Source organism: Camelus dromedarius, chromosome 2, assembly GCF_036321535.1.
Source record: "Camelus dromedarius isolate mCamDro1 chromosome 2, mCamDro1.pat, whole genome shotgun sequence".
Taxonomy (NCBI): domain Eukaryota; kingdom Metazoa; phylum Chordata; class Mammalia; order Artiodactyla; family Camelidae; genus Camelus; species Camelus dromedarius.
The window spans coordinates 96,101,411-96,119,864 of NC_087437.1; the positions used below are offsets into that span (position 1 = coordinate 96,101,411).

General features: G+C 40.2%; 1 long non-coding RNA gene across 2 annotated transcripts in view; it reads left to right on the forward strand.

The window, feature by feature from the left end:
• LOC105087774 (uncharacterized) overlaps positions 1–18,454 on the forward strand; it is a 697,491-nt gene that overhangs the window by 674,020 nt on the left and 5,017 nt on the right. Inside the window, exons 7-9 of one of the 2 annotated variants that reach the window (XR_837041.3) lie at positions 1,330–1,374; positions 12,264–12,342; positions 13,681–14,028. This is a non-coding gene — a long non-coding RNA (uncharacterized LOC105087774). Of the gene's footprint in view, positions 1–1,329; positions 1,375–12,263; positions 12,343–13,680; positions 14,029–18,454 lie in introns of those variants that run through there. The other variant, XR_004138757.2, reaches the window with a different exon arrangement.

Consider the following 18,454-nt stretch of genomic DNA (forward strand, 5'->3'; position numbering starts at 1 on the left):
GTAGACCAGCACAGAAAACAGTCCTCAAGTATGGGAGGTCACATGGCACTGAGCTCCTTCTATTTAAACAGCTTTACATTATCTATCAAGTCTGGCTAAACTGTCAGACTAAAATTTTTTTCTTTGTTTGAAAAGGCAAACATTGTTATTCAAGTCCACTTTTAGGAGAAACAAATGTACTGGGAGGAAGAAGAAGAATTACCAAGGAGAAGTGCAGAAATAAAATTTCCTATTTTAGGCAGTTAGATAATAAATTGCTCGAGCACGGAAGTGTGGAATACTTTAGATCAACTGGAGAATTGTGGTTATTAAAATGATCTGTCAATAGAAACAAAGCAAAGTTTAGGTGATGAATAGCCAGCAGCTGCACCTTTCCTGCACAGTCAGGAATTTCTAATGAGGTTTACGTATGGTTTTTCTTTTCTTTTTTTTTTTTTTGTAAGTAAACAGGGAGGCCTAGAAACATCTTCAAGACTATACAATTGGTTACAGTCTGTGTTTTAAATATTGTAGAGTATTTATGTTTCATAATGAAATTTTGGGGTGCTGAAGCAATACATCCCTTCTGCTCATACTGTCTTCAGAGCAACCCTAAACAGTCCATGAAAGCCCACCTAAGAAATGTATATCAAACATAAATTCTCATATAAACTAGTATATATAAAATAGATAAGCAAGTTTATACTGTATAGCACAGGGAACTATGTTCATTATCTTGTAGTAACTTATGATAAAAAAGAATATAAAAACAAATCTATGTATGTTCATGTATGAAGCATTATACTGTACACCAGAAGTTGACACATTGTAAACTGACTATACTTCAATAATACATATATACAAAAAAAAACCCCAAAACCCATAAATGCCCATGTGTCAAGAGTAGAATATTTCAGATAATGATTTCAAGCTCCAAATTTTCTTTTAGAGAAGAAAACAAATTAGAAAATCTATTCATATAATGTCAGATCTTTTAAAATATATTTATCACAATTAAGATTAAACATTCAAATAAAAGAGTAAGTGTCTGACTCCCATCTGTTATTACCTAAAAGATCACCTAATCGCAAGTCTCTATAATTCTAGAGTAAAAAATAAATAAATTAGCGAACTTTGGCTATAGTTATGTCCTTGACTCCCTAGCCCTCAGTTTTTCTGAACTTTGTAGCTAGGGCCATTTAACTTCATGCATTAGCTCCTCTCAAGGTTCTGGACCAAAATCTGAGTGTAGTCATGTTTGCCACATGCCCATTACATGGAAACAGTAAATCTTATTTGTCCAGCCATGTTTGTTCTAAAAACTGGTCTTTTTTTTTTTTTTTATTAAAGTCCACTGCGCAAAGAAGACGAGGAACACAAAGGTAGTGAAACAAGGTGAGATCTATTATTTTTCTGAAGCGAAAGAGAACGCTTAGCAGAGTTACTGTGGGGGCAACTTGGAAAAGGGGATGGAAGAAGAGGACCTCTTCTAGGGTTTTGGTTGTACTGGTTGATTCTAAGTAGGGACATGGAAGTAGGGGTCCAGTTTGAGATGGATGTGTTCAAGAATTAGTTATTTCAGTGATTTTGTTCAAGAAGTGGGAGAAATGCAACATAACTGGGTATGTCACTGGTGAGAAAGTAACAAGCACTCTGAAGAACTCATCTTTGGCAATTTCGCAGCTGTGGTGTGGCCATGGGTATGATTCTGTAGAAGCACTGTTCTTTGTTGGCATTATCCCTAATCCATTGGAAAATGGCTGATGTTCCTTGAGGAACAGCACAGTCTTATCATCAGCAGGACTGATTTTTACTTTCACATCTTGTTCCTGCTCCAGAGAAGTCCCAGCTGCAAACCTCAGGTTCTTATTTTATTCACTGGATCACACTATCCTACTTGGTTTGGTTTTTTGATTCAATTGCATTGTTCTTCTGTTTCATTTCTAAAGACCAGATACCTGCCTCCAAATACCATTTGGCTGGGAGCACAATAGTTGTGAATTTATCATGCTAATGGCTTTATGGGACTCTGCTGCCAAACTCTGTCACCTGCCGGGTCATCAGCCTGTTTTAACTGCAGGATGTCTTAGTTGCCTAAACTCCCTCTATTGCCTGCTTCAGGAACTTTCCCTGATTTCCTGCCTCATCATTTTTGTTCTGTTCCGTCTCTCTTGCCCAACCACCAACTTGAGTCCAGCAGAGAAGAATAAACACAGAAACAAAAAGTTTAAAAAAAATTGGTCCAAAATACAAATGTTTCCAAATATTTAGGTGTCTGGCAATGGACAATTCACACTATGGGTAACACCAGTGAATATTTCATAATTATTATTACTTGCTTTAAAAAATTAGAACAAAACACATTAAATTAACCAGAAATAATCAGTGGTGAAAGAGGATGTGCTTCTTTGTTTCAAAACGAAGCCAAGACAGCTTGGGTTTGAGCCTCCCTATGCTGGTAGCAGTGTGATACTGGAAACAGTTATTTAACCTGTTGGTGCCTTGAGTTCCTTCCTCTGTAAAAATAGATACGGTAATAGTCTTACCTCATAAGATTGTTGATATATAAAGTACATACATAGCAAGTCATATCTTATAATTATTATTGTTTTTTAATGGAAGCCATATCTTAAGATGGTGGCATTGGAAGAAAAATAATAATTAAGAACAGCTATAAAATGATTGTTAGGAATCTTTCTGGAAAGCATGACTTAAAAGTTTTATTCTTAACATTTACATGTTTGGTTTTTTTTTAGCTTAATGCTATTGAACAGGAATATATATGATGACAGGAATGGGAATAATTCAGTAACGTCATTTCTGAGATAATATACCTAAGGTCTGCTGATATGAGTAACAGGGGTGTTGCAGCGCTAATACCATCCTTAAGTACCATTGTTAGTTATGCCATTGTTTAAATCACTTAGGATTTTGTAATTTACACGTGCTGGGAGGCCTTAAAACTAAGTGCACATTATAAATCAAAGGAATAATAATAATAGCCTTAGACATTATCAGCAAATAAAATATGACTACTAAATTATTGTAGTGACTTTTCAAGTAATATTTAAATATTTATTATTTTGCTCTCCTTTTTAAACATTTGTTTTAACCCAGTATTTCAAATTATTCACTCTGGCTTAATGCAGTCAATAAAAATATTGCAGAATATTGCCATCCAACGGAGGAGTGATTTAAAGGAGATCACTTCTATCAACCTGACTATTTTTCAGTCCAAATATTGCACTGGGTACAAACACGTAAAACATCACTTTCTCAGATGACTATGGTGACAGTTTTCTGAGCCCCGCTCAGCAAGTCCTCAGCATGATTGAACCCCTTCATCATCACCTTAAATTTGTTTACACAATTTCATTTTCTTATCAGCCAATTCAACACAGTCCCTCAGCCTTAGAACAGAAGCTTCTATTGTACTCTCTACCTTTATCGACCTCCAGCAAGCATCCTCCACCTAAACATTCTTGAAAATTAACTTTAAATCTTTGCCTAAGGGGATTTTTTTTTCCGCCTTCCAATTTTCCACTTCTGTGGTCTTCTCTGTGCTTCAACATATTCAGAAATGTGTGCAGTTGATAGGAACACATTTGGAAAGGCGCTGCCAAGAAGCACCCCTCTCCTCTGCTGTTTCCAGGTGGCCGCTCCGGTTTCATGCGGTGTGTGGTCTGTGCTGGTGGTGTCTGCCTAACGAGGCAATGGCAGCTCGCTAATGTTTTAGATATTTTAGTGGAATCCAACATCTAGTCTGTCCTTTTTTTTTTTTTTTTAACTCGGAGACAGATTGCCAGGGAAATGAAATTTAAATAACAGTCACAAAAACTCTCCAACGTAGATGACATAAAAGGCACTTACTAAAGTAAATCATATCTTGGCAACTTAATGTCTTGCAGTAATGAGAAAATTTGAAGTCATTCCTGGGAACAATAGATCATACAGCTCCATCCTTAACAGGAGCTTAAGATAAAATGGAAAAAAATGCAATAGCCATTAATATAGGAAACAGCTATGAAAATAAAACTTGCAAGAGGATACACTAAATCAAAGATTTAAGTAGCTTAAAAATAGTGCTGCTAAAAAACGGGAAGCAATTTTAGGCAGAGCAAAAAGCGTTTCAAATTACAGGTTAGCAGTCTCCAAACCCAACATCGTCCCAGGCAACGCCTCACGGCACTTGGTGCGCACGGTCGCTACGATATGTGCAGCTGAGCTGTAGGGAGAGAATTTGCAGAATTCTTCCTCTAGTGGGCCTCACCCTATATGAGTTATAGGTAGTTCAGTTTATTCATCACTGGTAGATTTAGAAAAGTGTTGATCGCATCTAGATAATTGATTTTATCACTTTACGAGGAGTGACTAGATTCAAAGACCTATTTATACGTAACGAACTCAAAAGGGACTAAATATTACAATTCAACACCAATGTATTCATTGTACCCAGGCACGTACAAGAGAGCAATAATTTTCCATTTTTTCCCCTCGTATTACCAATGTAGAAGCTGTTCATGTAGAAAGACTTGGAGAATTCAGATAACTTGAAAATGGAAAATAAAATTCAACCACAGGTACACTCTTTTTTCCATTGGCCTACAAAAGAAAAGTCTAAACTCCTTGGCAGGATATAAAATAGCCTTTCAACATTTAACTTCTGGTTCCTGATCCAATCACCTAGCCAAACACAACCTTTCTCTCACTAATTGTTACTGAACCAAACTTGGGTCCGCTTTCCTGTGCGCAGTAAAGTCAGTCTGCTGACACCGGGTTGTGATGAAGGGAAGTGCAGTGTTTATTGCAGGTGCCAGGCAAGGAGTCTAGGCAGCTAGTGCTCAAAAAGCCCAAACTCCTTGATGGCTTCTAGGGACAGGTTTTTAAAGACAGGGTGAGGGAGGAGGTAGAAGGGTGTGCAATCAGCTCATGGGCCTTCTTCTGACTGGCTGTTGGTGAGGTAGTCCGGAGTCAACATCATCAGCCTTCTGGTTCCAACCAGTCTGGGGTCTGGGGCTTGTGGGCAGAATACAGTTAGCTTCTTCCTCCTAGTGGGGGTTTCATTATCTGCAAAACAGCTCAAAGGATATGGCTCAGAATATTACCTATAGCCCTTGAGAAGGAACTAAATGTCCCTGACTTTGTTTAATGGCTACACTGCTTTCTTTTGTTTGGCTTGACTATTTTCTTTTGTTTCTGCATTTTCTCACTTCTCTGATTAAATTTATTCTTTGGAACTTGGGGAAGGCCTAGGAGTTTTTCTACAAACAAGAGGCAGGTGGAGGACACGGAGGGGTCTGTCCCAGGAAAGTCCCATAGAGTCCTGCTCGGTTAGATTATCTCCTACTTTTAATCCCAAAATACTGAATTGCCTGTAGATTGCAGAACCAGCCTTGCTTCTTTATACCTTTGTAGGCACTGTCCCCTCTGCCTAGGCCCCTCTTCTCTTGGGAATCTAATCAACTTTTATATCTTAAAACTCTCAGCTCGATTGCTGTATTCTCTGTGACATTGAACTTGACAGCTCCAGGTTGATACAGGTGCTACTGCTCCTTCTACTGCTCCTGGCACATACACCATTAAAGCAACTGTCTTATTTAGTCACAGCTGTTTACTTGACGTGTCCCTCTGCAGTAGGTGATAGTTCCTTGAGGGGTTAGGCAGTGTCTTATTTCTAACTTAACATCATTAACACAGAAGGAGATACGAGTACAGTTCTTTATAGAATCAAGTCCCTTGTCTCTGTTAGCCCATGAACTAAGCACCCAGACTCAGACTGATACACCAGGAAAGACTTCACTTCTGGTCCAAGTTTTCTCCATACAGACTCTACAGTGAGTAAGGGATGAGAGAGGCTTATAATCGCTGCTAGTTAACTGACCAGTTACTTCCTGAATGTGGCAGAACTTTTGTTCTCTTATTCTCGACTCCCAAGTATACTTGAGAGACTCCTTATTGTAAAAAAAAAAAAAAAAAAAAAAAGCTTTTTTAAAAATTTACCCATATCCCATTTATCCCAGTGTCCTGTAAAGAATGTTTCTCTCTCATTCCTGCTTTGGTGTCCTGCTCCCTTGTTTTAGACTGTATCCGTGGTTGAAAAGCTTTCCCTTTGGAAAAATCGTTGTTAAAATGAATTGAGAAATTTTGGATCTCTGAGAATAGAGAAAATATTGAAGGAGAGAATTGCTGTTTCAGCCTCAGGATCAAACATGTATCAATAATCATCAATAATCAGCCATTTACATCGTCCTGAGCAAACTTTTCGTAGCGTAACGACTGTGTTTTCAAGCAAGAGAGACATTTCTTTTTTCCTTTCTATCTCTGAGCTGCATTTTAAAGGCTGCATCTTTTTTTTTTTTTCAGTCTTGATTAATACCCAGAGGGAGAGGCTAAATTTTTTGCCCAAGAAGGTGGTAGTGATAAATTGGTGAAGAAAATACTTTCTCCTGCCACACTGCATCCCCAGAGTCTAGCAGGGTAATGACACATGTTACATATATATAATTATCTTTTCAATGAGCCAAAAGATTAGCAAACTAATGATGCTCCTAACCAAAGAGCTTTAGGTATATGATAAGGTCAGGGACCAGTTTGAAAAATGATTCTGGGAACCAGAAGTTGAGTAGAAACAGAATGCTGAGGCCACTTCTTTCAAAGCTTTGTTTAGAAAGAAATGGAGCAGCATTTGGAAGGGGAGATAAGGTCAGAAGTTACTGTATTTTCCTACAGTATCGCACAGGGGACTGTATTCATACCTTATAATAGCCAATATTGAAGAAAAATATGAAATGTATAACTGAATAACTTTGCTGTACACCAGAAATTAACACAACATTTTAAACTGACTATACTTCAATTAAAAATTCTTTTTAATTAAAAAAGTAAAACATATAGAGAATCAACAGCTTTACAAAAATTACCATGGCTTCAATGTTTCATGCAATTTTTTCATTAACCTTAGATGGACCTTTTAGCAATTACTATCTCTTGTAAGGAATCATTTATGTGGAAAAAATTAACGAACTTTTTTTAAAGAAATTACTTTATTTGATTGCTTTAATTCTTAATTTTCAAGATTGGAAAATGTAAACATATCAACGTAGTGAAGAAAAGGTCTCTTTGAGGGTGGAAAAGTTACAGGTCTGAAAAGAAAGGGCACATATTATGAAGCAATGTCCCCAAGAAAGATGAAAGGAGCAAACAAAGGGGTTTGCTTTACAAAAGAGGCCCCTGTCTTTAAATTGAAGGTGGGGTAGATGTGAAAATGGACACAGAGGCAGTAAAGTTTATCACAGAGAATCAGTAATTTAAAGAAATTCATATCTTAAAGCTTTTCTCAATTTAGAAATGTATGCGTTTTTATTTTGTTTGCCAACAGTTGAGTAAATCTTAACATTTCATGGCGAACTATCAGAGTAGTTCCATGTAAGTTTCCTCTTTTGTTTTATTTATTCATCAGTTTTATCCCTATTTCTACTTTCGTTCATCTACTCTGCCCCTATAGGCACTTATTCAAATGTCTGTTACTGGTGATATTTATCTGTCCCCCAGTGCATTATTCTTAGCACGTGCAGGTGTAGATGGGGCTGAGGACTATGTCAGTGAACAAAATAGAAGAAAAGAATTATCCTGTCTTTGTGGATTTTCTATACTAATATGAGGAGAGGAAGCAGGAGAAAGAAAAATGAAAATAAATAGGTAAAGCAAATAGCTTAGATGCTCCTAAGTGTTAACAAGAAAAAAGAAATCAAGGAGTGAGAATAGGAAGTGGCCAGGAAAGGTGAGGTTGGGGTTCTGATCAAGGTCATCGGAGTCTCACAGAGAACGTGACATTTGAACAAATACTTCAAGTCAGATCATGTCTCTTCTCTGCTCAGATCCTTTAAAGAGCTTCCCACATCACCAGACAAAACTAAGGATCTTTAGAAATGCCTACAAAGCCCTGCACAGCTGCCCATCCTTCAGCTCTATAACCTCATCTGCCACTGCCCCTCACGCCCAAGGCCCCGAAACAGTGGGCTGAGTGCTGCTCCCAGAACAAGAACACGCCAGCCCTTCCCAGCCGACTCTCCTGCTCCTCCTCCAGCCAAACAGCTCCCCTACTTACCTCTTCCTGTTCTTTGCTTCATTGGCACTTTCCCAACAAGCCCTTCCCTGACTGCATTTAAATGAAGCAGCCACATGCCCTGAACAAAAGAGGTGATATTTGTGTCCAGCTCATTGTGGACAGGAGGAGATTTCCAAGAGATGCAAGATGCCCTCTGTACCCCACCTGAATGACCCATCCAGAGACCACAGCTTCCTGGCTTCCTCTCCAGCTCTCCGGCTATGAGGTCCTGCTACCTCTGGAAAAAAGGGAGTTCATAAAGCTACTAGAGCATCCAAAAAATAATTATATAAATAAATAAAATGCTAATGCATCCTCTATCCCATGTCTACAGTCTCTACAGCTCTTCCCTGCCAAACTTTACTCCATAAAATGTATCACTTCCTAAAATGCTATACAAATTGGTCCTTTTGCTTATTATCTGTCTCTCAACTACCTTCCTCCCACCCTCTTCCTCGACAGGCACACACACTAGAGGGTAGCCCCTGGGGGAGCGGGTAGGGAATAATTCTTTTCTGTTTTTTTTTTTTTCTTCTTCTTTTTTAATAGAGGTACTGGAGATTGAACCCAGGACCTCCCACTCACTAAGCATGTGCTCTACCACTGAGCAACACCCCCGTACCCTTTCTGTTTTAGTCATGGATGTGTTTACTGGAAGCAAATATCAGAGGAAGAGCGTCCCTGGCTTGTTCAACAAACAGGAAAGAGGCCACTGTAGCTGGAACAGATGAACTCAGATAGGAAAGCAGGGCTGCAGGCAAACTGGGCTGGGTTGTGTTGTCTCCCCTCCCCCCATAGAATTTAGGCTTTGGCTGTGAGTGCTGTGCGATTCCTTGGAAGAATTTTAGTAAATTAACTGTAACAAGTCAAGGGCTCAGACTGGGAGACCAGTCAAGAGAGCAGTATAATAAGCCGGGGTAGCTTAGCTTCTTATAAAATGTTTAGTGTCATTCTGTGTTCATGCATTTTTAATTAGCACAAATTATTGTACCATTTGTCCCCTTCTCTTTTTTACTTTTCTTTTTTTCACTCAGCAGTACATTTCATGATGTAATCATGCTGATGGGTGAACAGCTAGTCAATTGTTTCTAATTGCTAAGTATTATTTCACTGTCTGTACCTTCTTTCCTAAGGTGAACTAGAAATAAGGTTAAGATTAGGATGTTTGTTGTTAGGGAAACCACATTAGAAGAATAAAGGTAAGAAACAATTTGCTAAAGAGAATGGGATCGTGTGAGCAAAACAGAAAAGCAATGGGTTCGTTTGAACAATGTTGGAATTTGCCAGATGGAGACAGTGAAGGAAGAAGGTTAGAGAACTGAAAGAATAAGCAAATGGCGAATGGACAGTGGTAATACAGTAACGATAACAATAACAGTACCACTAACAATAAGGTCGTTTTTCCTACTTTAAATACCCAAGACACAGGCTGGGGATTCACTTACATTCATTAAAATAAGGGGCTAATATACTTGGAGAACAGAGAGAAATCAAAGCATTTAATACTACATGGAAATCAGCAAAGCAATTTAGTGGAAATAATAGACAGAAAGAAAGGTATAGAAGCTGACGTTCAGAAGTACTGATACTTCAGTTTTCCAGAAGAGAAGACTGGCAAGGTCGTGACCAAGTGACTGTCTTTACAACTGGATGAGGAGCGAGGCAGTTAGAGAATCATGGGCGTGGCTGTTGAAATTCCTCAAGATGACAGTAGGAGTTGGGGTGGAAAATTCGGATGCTAGCGTGTAATGACTGGGGTTGCGGTGGGAGAGAGGCTGACAACCTCGTTCCCACTGATCTGTAAGGCAGGAAGGAATAAGAGGCCCATACAGAGGAGGACAGGAAAGACGCAGCACCACTGAAGGTGAGCCAGGCTGAAGGCGAGCCAGGCTGAAGGGGACGCAGAGCAGGAAATCACGTGGAGACGCCAAGTTACAAGGCAGTTTGTTGTCAGCAGGACAAGGGGTTCCAAACTGCACAATCACAAGATCTAAAGGAAGATAATGGAAGAAAACACAGAACCATAGAGTGGACAGAGAAGGGAAGAAATAGCTCATAAAATGGGCTTGCATTTAGGCAGCGACGTATCATAGTTCTAAATAAAATAATGGCAAAATTCCCCCAGTTGATTAAATAATTAATTTGGAGCAAAATCTATTCAATTAGACAAGTGCTTCGGCCTCTAAATCCAACCCATGTAGCAGAAGTGCCTTCATGGTGGGGGGAGGAGAGTCTGTCTCACCCAGCATTGCAGACATTCTCACCCATCCTCCCACAGACATGTGCACATATACAAAATAAAATTAAAATGAAAACTATTAATGTATCATGTTGTCTATTGGATCAGTTGGTAAAAATATAACAAGGTATCATTCCAATAACTGCATTAAATGGCCTCTCATTCTCTTTCCCCTTCCTGAAGCAAATAATAAATAAATTAATCAATCTGCTTCTGATATTGAGTAATTTTAACTTTAAAAATTTTTTCTAGTTGGTCCTTTGGCTGACAATTTTTAAAGTGGCTTTTTCTTTTTTACCTTCATACTATTTGGTACACACAAAAACCATTAACAGGTCTGAATTTTAAATAAATACACAAAATGTATTTTCTCACCTCAAGTTTTGCACATCGTTCTAAAAATAAAATATGAGAAACTAGAGCAGTTTCTATTTTGGGAAATCACAGTATGTTTAAAATTCAAATGATAGGGTTTGTTTTTAAAAGTTAGAAAAGCTCCATACTAATTATTTGACTTCTGAATGTGCCAACTGCTTTGCAGTCCTGAGCACAGACATTACAAACCTCCCACTAGGACTGAGAGTGACTGGATTATGTCCACAGAGGAAGGCCTCAGTCTCTATTTTTTTAAGTCCTAGAAGAGAACATGGTCACGGGTAACTTCTTCTAAGATGTGAAATCACTCCCATGGCCAGAGAATTGCCAGGTAGAATTGTTTATTAACAAAAGAGTTCCACAGCTTAGAGACCCAAGCCAAAGAGCTGGGCACCAGCATGACCTCGGTCCTCTCACTTCTTGGACAGCACTGGGAGCTAAGGACAGGGGACAGGGATGAAATGAACATAGAGTTGCCCCGAAGGAATTCATAGTCCACTGAGGGAGACGGATGCAGAAGTAAATACTTTACAATAATTAATAAATGCAACTCCTTTGTGTGGCTGAATTGCCTGGAAGAGCAGGAAAGACTGTCGATTAATAGAAAGAAATCAGCCTTATTAATCACTTGTGAACAAAAACAAAGTCAAGGATATGATGCCAAACCTTTCTTTGCTTCCTCTAACCAGAAAATATTCCATCCCTTTAGGATCCTTTTCAGGTGGCCGACAGGAGTGTCTTCTCTCCCTGGCTGTCCTCTCCCCCTTTTCTTTCTGCCTGCATTTTTCTGGGTCTTGTCAACCTTTCTTTATCTTTCTGCAAGTTACTAGGGCCAGTCTGGGAGGATGGTGCTAGATCCTTACTGGCCTTCATACAAGGAAGCTGTGGTCCTTCAGATTGTCCAGCAGGGAAAAGCTACAACATAAATCTTTAGTAGCATATTTCTGCACCAAGACTCCCCATACTCTCCCGTGAAGTTCATACACAATTGTTCCAGCATTAATGGGCAAAGTCCGGCAACATGAAAAAATGAACATGCTTGTGGATTCTGCAGTCAGACTGCCTGAGTTTGAAACATGACTCTGACAATGTTGGCTGAGGATTAAATTAATTGATAATATGTGTTAGAAGCAAGTGTTGCTGATGGACGCAACCGGTGTTCCAGGTTCTTGTCCCGTCCCAGAAAGAATTCAGAGACAAGACGTCTCTGGTGGTTAAAAAGGTAAAGTGAGGATTTATTAGAGAATGGATAGTACACTCTCAGGGGAGAGCGGGCAGGCTCAGTGAGCGGCTGCCCTGAGTTTCTTTGGCAAGTTAGTTAGCTACATAGGGTCTAAAAATGGATGGGCAGAATATTCACTGGGGAGGGAAGGGTTTGGGGTCGTATTCCCTGATTATCATCCCAACTCCACCTTCCCAAAGGGAGGAGGGATTTTTGTCCTTATTTAGTCTGGATAGGAAGTGTCATGGCGTCGGTACATGATGGGTACTTCTGATCTGCAAGGCTAATTTGCCCAATTCCTGCCATTTGGTCTGTGTCCTCCTTTCTCTGCTCATATCTAGCTATCTGCCTGCTCTAACACAAGGACAAAATGAAAAGCAAACAGTGGAAGGGGAACTGCCAACCTCCTGCCCTAGAAAGGTAAGTCAGTAACTCTGGAAACCCAGCGAGTCGGCACGCTGGCTTTGGTGCTGCTCCCCTGTCCTGGTGCCTGTGCTCCCAGATCCAGTTTTGTCTGGGAGAAAGGCCTGCTCTCATGGGCTCAGAAAGATGCCCCCAGGACTGACGCCGCAAGAAATTTTCCCTGACAGACTGGTACAGCCTTCTCCGGTCGTGTCAAGGTGAAGAACTAGCTCTCTTTCTCTCTCCAACCCCGTTTTCCTCTCCAGGTGGGTAGGTCCTTTTCCCATGACGGAGTTTGACAGGTTCTGAGAGCCCAGGAGTGCGGCCTCTGAAGGCTCACCCCTGCATCGTGCTGGAATTTCCTATTGCTTTTCTTGTGTCTCTGACGCTAGTAGGTGGAGGCTTTGCTTGACCATTTTGCCAGCTGAGGTTGAATCAACCAACTTCTATTGCAGTTCTGTGGACCTCAGGGAGTATTCCCGTGTGTCCCTGTGCGTGTGTGTGGTTTCCTCATCCAGGGATGTTTAACAGAACCATCACACTCCCGGCCACGAGAATCTAAGGACCCGCGTCATCACTGCTGGTGCAGCGCCACTGGGTTTACCCATTTAATGGGAGAACATTTCCATTAACCTAGTATTGTAACGGAGCAGGACCCTGAGGGGACTTCCAGGCACAGACCCCTCCCCCATGTCCTCTTCTGCAGCCCCTCTCTGAAGTACCAGATAATAGCATCTCATGCATATTTCCTGGGTTTTTCAGATGTTAAAACCACCACCAAAGGGAAGAACTTAACTACTTGATGATGGTGAGCACTTGGCCCCACACCTTCTGACGCCTAAGGGTCGATAGTGTTGACCACCCTGTTCCCTTAACATCAACCAGTCAGAATTGTGCATAAACTGATCAATTCATCTGGACCCCCACCCCCAACTGGCCTTTAAACATGCTTTGCTGAAAGTTCAGGGTTTTCTTGGGCATAACCCACCTGGTCCTCCTTGCTGGGCCCTACAGTAAACCTTTCTCTGCTCCAAACTCTAATGTTTGTGTTTGTTTGGTCTCAGGCTCGGTCGGGCACATGAACTCGAGTTCAGTAACAGTAAGAGGGATGGTATGGAAGCGGGGCTGTGTTGTCTGTCCCACCTCCTTTGGCTGGGTGAATGTTTCCAGAATTAGGACCCCATTCTCATTCTTTTGAAAACTCTTATTTATTTTTTTAAATCTTTCAGAAGTTTTGGAGTTCTCATTTGATTATTGCCTCCTTAAGGTAAGACAGTCACAATGCAGCCCTTAGCTGACTGCAACAGGTCCTACAAAAAACTGTGACGAGGCACTTTTTTTCTTTTTTACTTACAGTCTATAGGAAAATATCACAAAGGGAGCTTCTCCTCCAGAGCAGCATGCATGTACAAGGCCACAGGGAGAACAGTGGAGAAAATTTTCCTTCTGGAAAAGAATACTGTTTATCGTCCTAGAAACCAAGATTTTAAAGAAATCAATCTCTAACGCCTTCTTGCACAAAAGAAATAGCAGCAGAACATCTTCGAAAGAACTTAATCTCAAACTAGTAGAAAATGGATTCAAATCTGTGTCTCCCATTTACTAGCTTCTCGTCTTGGAATTATTTACCGTCTCTGAGTCTTTGTTTTCTCTTCTATAAAATGGGCATGCTGATTTCTACTTCATATGATTTTTTGATATAATAAAATGGGAAAGCATATAAAGCAACTAACGAGTATGGTGATCATCATAATAAACAACAAAAACCCACTTATTCTTCACGATGCTGAATTACATATACAACTGTATGTAATTTCCAAGAGTCAGTGTGGAATTTCCTACAAATTAGAAAAATCAATTTAATTTGCTTCTCTGGAATATTTGAATAGAGCTTCTCTAAAGGAATCCAAAAATTTCTTCAAGAGCCGTATCTGAAGGAATTAGATGATTTATTTAGCATCTCAGCCTAGATTTCCATTCTCCAAAATGAAGAACCACAAAAGATTATGCTATTCCTGTAACTACACAGTTAGTACCCACTGAAAATGTTTGCACCGTACTCTATAATAAATGCATTTTTCTCTTAGTTGCAAAAGACTATCTCCAAGAGGTTGTATGTTTTTCCAGATCATGAAAGTGTCGAAGTCAGTAATTGATATTATTAAATATGTTTACTGCTGATGCTGTGACACAGCTGAAACGTGCTTGCTTTTCTATGCTGAAAATTGATGGGATATTGAATCTGATTTCCCCTCTACAGTGGATGTCAGCAAAACTTCAACATGTGAACCAAAGAAAGCAGAAACAGTTGATAAATGTTCTTCATGAATCAGTCTCAGAAATGAGAGCAAATCAAGTGCCTGTGGGAACCTGAGCCACAGTTTCAGGCAGAGTCTGTGCAAAAAGCGGCGGCTCAGAGCAGCTGAGGTTTATCTGCAGAATGAGGCAAAGCCTGTGGAGCCAGAGGAACTGGCTCTGAGCCTTACCCTCCGACCAGGGTTTGCTTGGGTCTTGGTCTGTGCTTTTGGCCGTTATCCTAGAAGGCACACATTTTGTCTGTTTTGGAAAGGTGACTTTTTCTTCCCCACTATACTGGAACAATGGTCAAGAATGCCAGAGAAAAATATTCAGGCACATTGACTAGAAAAACATCATTTTGTAAAATTCTGGCCAGAAAATGAATTTTCTGTTGGAAAAAATATAAAATGGACCATTTTTTACTTATACGCTGCATTGTATCTAATGCACTATTTAGGCAAACATTTATAAATTGATATCAAAATGTGAATTCCACTATGGCTAAGCCCAGGGTTTATTCTCTTCCCAAAGAAATAGGTGTGTCCAATGTTTTCTGTTTCATAATTTTGGTTTTCAGTCCATTGTGCATATTAGGTTATTTCCATGAAGCACACACATTTACATCCATATTTATAATATCACTAATGTGCTAGCAAAATAATGTACTCTCATATGCTTCATCTTATGTAAACTTTATAACAGCCTTGTGACCCGTGTAGTGTGGCATTTTAATCCCCATTTTACATATTAGGGCACTAAGACTCAGGGTAGGGAAATGGCTGGTTCAGTGTCCGATAGTTAGTAAGTATCTCAATGATGGCTCTGTCTCCTCTCTTCTGATTCTAAGCTGAGTGGTTTTTGTTTTATGGTTTAGTATATCAGAGCACCTTTCCTGCTTGCTTTGTATCCTTTATCAACATAACTCAAAATAGGTCCAACTACCCACATTTTCCCATCTATTATTTCGTTCATTAGACACGATTGATGTTAAGGTCTGCATGGCTCCCTGAGCAAGGGCGAGGAGTGTTAGACCTGGAAGATGTTAGTGCTGATGGCATTCCACCCCGTACCAGGTCTGCCAAAACCTTTATTCCCCTGTACCTTCTATAAGCTTGGCAGACCTTCTGCATTGTTCCTATTCTAAGATTATCAGTGTGTCAATTTCCCACTTTACTTATGAGGTTAAGTGTCTGGATCCGTTGCAGACTTTTCAAGGAAGGTGTCGAACAAATCAACGGGATCACTGAGCATATGTTATAAATGGACTAACTACAAAGGAGTGGGCAGGGCTAAGAGAAAACAATTAAGAGGTAGGGCAGTATCTGGGAGTCACTGTCTCCGTAGGCCTGAAGGAGCCAGGAGAGGGAGCAGATCCTGGAACCCAGAGAGAACAGCTGGACGAACGGGCTGGGGTGGAATTGGCAAGAGTGGAGAAAGGAAAACAAAAACACCAAACTCACTTTCTTGTGAACTTCCTATATCATGCCACACGTCCCACTGTCTCAGACCAGAAGCCAGATAGTGTACTAGACCAGGTGTATCTGAAACAGAGCCTAAACGGACACATTCTTTGGGAGTGCAACCCTGCGGAAGCGGAGTTGAGGAAAGAGGGAGGGAAGCAATACAAGGAGAGCAAATATAACAACTCGCTTTACTGAGCTGGCTCCTTCTTCACCACAAGCAGATACCTTGGTTTCACAAAACAGCTCCAGAAAAGTGATAGGAAGTTGGGATGTCTCTCAAGTATTTGAAGGGCCCATTGGCTATTCATGGCCTTATGAAGTGTTGACTCCCTTGATCTTCTGGATCATGTTATTAACGGACACTGAGTGGTCCTGTGGTGTTTCCCACTCAGCAGCAATGAGGAAGCATCAGGGCACAAGGGGAAAAAATGTGAAGCAGGAGCCAAGGTTCTGCAGGGTCATGCCTGTGGGTGATCTGATCTGAAGGAATCCCCAGAACAGAGGCACTCTCGGCCAGAAGTGGCAGGAAAGCTGTAGCTCCACAAACTTCAAAACACTGTGAGCCCTGCTGGGGCTGCATCAGTCAGAGAGCAGACCAGGTGATGGTGCAGATCTAAGCACGCACAAACTCGGCGTGGAGCAGAGGACCAGAGTGCTTATAAAGGTCAGCCTCACAGGGCACAGAAAGAAGGCAGGAGCTGGTGGAGGAGAGAAGCGGGTCTGGCACAGCAAACAGAAAATGTGCATCGTGTATATACAAAATGGGAAGAAGCTTCTACAAAGTGGCCATGCTCTCTTTAGCAACACTACATCTCCAAACTTTATTCTTTTCAGATTCCTAGATTCCTTTATATTCTTTTACATTCCTAAGGCAGGACAGAGTGCTCTAATGCTGTAGTCTGATGGCTTTGTGTGTAGTCTTAGAAAATTTTATTCTGTCCCTTATCCTGGTTTAATTTCATTCAAACTCCTATAAACCTGCATTTTCACTCGTGGCTTCTCCTTACCATGCCAGGGAAACAAATGCCACATCTCTAGCCTTCCCCTTCCTGCAGAACTTACTTCTGGCCTCCTCATTTCAATCTCATCCCCAACTTGAAAGTCTTAGCAGTGTTAGGGATTTACACATTAATTTTTGTATTTAACTCTTTCTGATATACTGTATCATTATTGATATTTAACCCAATAATTTTTTTCTCTTTGGTAATAACAATAAATTTTAATTTTAATCACTAGTTAAAGAGAATAGCATCTCCCCTCCTCAATACTGTAAAAACTAACCTGATCTAGAAGTGCATTTGCATTTATTAATGTCAAACATCATCTAGTTATTCATAGTTGTGATTGGAACCACATGAAAAAAAGAAGAAGAAAAGGGTTTGACTGCCTCAGCTGTCTAAATTCGACTAACAATTAATATTTGCAGGTGCTGGGAAATTTACTTAGACGGTTGATCCCAGGGCACACCTTGATCTACCCTTGAGGCATGGCATTAGGCCTCCAAGTCTATAACTCAGAAAGGAGTTCTTGTGCAGGTGCAAAAAGAATCCACGGATGAATTGCCAAGTGCCTAGTGTTGTACTCCTCCGATTCTGAAGACGATGTCATTGGTCTGGTTTGTGTTAACTTTTGATAAGATTTAATTAGAAATAAAGACTAGAAAAAGTATTATAGAAACAAAGAATTTTTTTAATCAGTAAGGTCTTAGAAAATCATAAATTATTCTGGTGTCTCCCCCCAACTTGTAGTTCCACCCTTGCCAAGTTGTATACATCAAGCTACCTTTGCAAAGTTGGTACATAAAATTCCATCCATATGATTTAATCTTCTGCTGTAGGCAGGAGGAGATAGAGTACGTAAATGTTTTTCACCAAAATGTTCTTTTTGTTTAAGTGATGGGAGAGTGAGGAGTGTCTGTAAATGAGGAGATTTCAAGAAGCTCAGTTCCTCCTTGTAATGTGGTGTGTGTGACAATCACCCTGGCAACAACCCTAATAGCTAAACACATAATAATAATTTCTTCACAGTAAGGAAATAAAATAAGCAGTTAACTCTGGAGCTAATATTATTTTGGAATAGTTTAAAGAGTATAATTTTGGAAGGGAAGAGCACATTTTTGTCAATTTCTTTCTCTTTTGACATTTAACTTAGAGGTTGGGGGTAGATGGTATAAATTACCAGGATCTGAGTTCTGGAACAGGGCCTAGACCCCAAATGTGTTGTATGTCTACCAAGCCCTCAGTTTTGTTTTGTTTCTTTGGCCATGCCATACATTCTGAGGCCTAAGATGGTTTGGGATTTTTTCTTTTTTATTATTTGTTTATTTCACTAGTATCAGGACCCGGTTTTTGGTTGTGCACTAAATCACG